General features: G+C 44.0%; 1 pseudogene; it reads left to right on the top strand.

The window, feature by feature from the left end:
* Nucleotides 1-545: 545 nt before the first annotated feature.
* Nucleotides 546-746, top strand: LOC121278505 (annotated as a pseudogene).
* The last annotated feature ends 535 nt before the right edge of the window (nucleotides 747-1,281 follow it).

Below are 1,281 nucleotides of genomic sequence, written 5' to 3'. Positions count from 1 at the left end.
GGACGAGGGTGTCCCCTCTGGCAGCCACCCCCTCCAATAGCACCATGAGGCATTTGTCCGAAAACCAGGGGCCCAAGTGTCCACCTGACCTGCTCTTCCACCTGGCATCTCCAGCTGCTGTTGAAGCCATAGCTTCAGTCCCCAGAACGCATGAGATATGTTCTTCCCTGGCAGCCTTCAAGGAGCTGCCTGTGCCATTTTTAAACCACCCACCGGGCCGCCATTGGACCCGGTGCCCGACAGGCCCCCATTGGGAAGCTGCGATTTCACCCTGGGCGGGCCTTAATTGACCAGCCAGATTGAAATTGCGGTCGTGGGCTGATTGTGGGCGGGGGCTTGTTTCCCCACTGATCCCGGGCCTGTCATTTGTGCCAAGGGTAAAATTCAGGCCACTGTATATTCTATGGGCATGTCTTGACCTGGGAATGAACTAAAGAGAGGAGTACTTAAAAATAAGGGGAGAAATCATTTTAAAAATGCATTGCGTCACATAGAGCTCCTGATTGAATATAACAAGAGTCAAGTTTTTCTCCATCAATGCTTTTAGGAATAATTACTATTGTTAATTTCCAGAGAAATGTGTTTCTGCACGTTTTGGCTGCACTAACCATGAGGAGGATTTACACTGTTCCCTTCCATCCAGGAAGTAGACATTGACTGCTGCTTTGGGCAGCAGCTCTCCGTTAACGATGAATGCCCTTTGTCTCTCTCATGGGGAGTCAGAGGAAGGGAACAGAGACTAAGGTGCGTGAAAAAAGTGAATGAATTTATGTTTCCCTTTTTGCCAACATTAGCAAATGAAAGGAGAGGGTTATCAATATGTTCTTATAAAAAAACTGAATGCTGCTTGGATACTTTCAAATGATATAACACTATATTAAAAAATCTAAAACAGCTTCTGAACTTCTTAACTGGTAGCTACATGACTAAATACAAGTTATTATTGACTTTGAACACTATACTTAAAGGTCTTGAAGCTGAAGATTTAATCCAGTTCAGACAAATAGGATGAAAGTCTCCATTTCAGTCTCTCCCTCCCTCTCTTTTGAGTGCACAGATCCTAAATGAAATGAGGTTGGGTAGTTTCAATCAGGATTCCACTACTAACCATAATACAATACCAAATTATCAGTCATATTAGAAAAGTGATATCAATTGATGATGGTGAGAAGTGGATAAGTGAATGGGTTACAGTTGTGGTACATTTAGGACTAAGGCACAGTTGGGGCTGATTTTCTCTCTGCCCTTACCGTGGAAAAATTGTTAGCGTGTTTGCACAGA

This window comes from Carcharodon carcharias, chromosome 5 (assembly GCF_017639515.1).
Source record: "Carcharodon carcharias isolate sCarCar2 chromosome 5, sCarCar2.pri, whole genome shotgun sequence".
NCBI lineage: Eukaryota > Metazoa > Chordata > Chondrichthyes > Lamniformes > Lamnidae > Carcharodon > Carcharodon carcharias.
This window is presented reverse-complemented; position numbering and strand designations above follow the sequence as displayed.